Below are 869 nucleotides of genomic sequence, written 5' to 3' on the forward strand. Positions count from 1 at the left end.
TTGCATGGAACATACCATATGGTAAGAAATCCATTTGGACGCACCCCAATAGAACTCCTAGATGACATGTGTCATATGGAATCTCGCTTCGGCCTGTTTGGAGACAGAGTTAGTTTTGGTGCAAGCTAGGTACACAGTTTGCGCCTAATGCATCATAGGCTAAGAAACCATTTTGGATGCACCCGATGATACTCCTGCGTAAAGGGGCTCAAGTGGAAGCTCAATTTGCTTTTGTTTGGAGATAGTGCTAATCTTGATGCAAGATAGGTGTACGAATTGCATGGAACATACCATATGCTTCGAAATATATTTAGAAGCACCCAATAGAACTCCTAGATGACGTGTGTCATATAGAATCTCACTTCGGTATCTTTGGAGATAGTGTTAGTTTCGGTGCAAGATAGGTACACGGTTTGTGCCTAATGCACCATAGGCTAAGAAACTATTTTGGACACACACGATGGTACTCCTTGGTGATGAGGCTCAAGTGGAATCTTTGTTCTATCTGTTTGGAGATAGTTCTAATCTTGATACAAGATAGGTGCACGGTTTGCATGGAACTTACCATACGCTCAGAAATCAATTTGGACAAACCCGATGGAGCTGTAGATGCACCCGATGGAACTACTAGATGAAGTGTATCATATGGAATCTCGCTTCCATCTGTTTAGAGACAGTGTTAGTTTAGGTGCAAGATTGGTGCATGGTTTGCGCATAATGCACCATAGGCTTAGAAACCATTATGGAAGCACCCGATGATAATCCTAGGTGAAAAGGCTTAACTGGAAGGTCGGTTCCATCTGTTTGGAGATTTTGCTCATCATAATGCAACATAGGTGCACGGATTGTTAGGAAAATCCCATATGGCA

This window comes from Sorghum bicolor, chromosome 8, assembly GCF_000003195.3.
Source record: "Sorghum bicolor cultivar BTx623 chromosome 8, Sorghum_bicolor_NCBIv3, whole genome shotgun sequence".
Taxonomy (NCBI): domain Eukaryota; kingdom Viridiplantae; phylum Streptophyta; class Magnoliopsida; order Poales; family Poaceae; genus Sorghum; species Sorghum bicolor.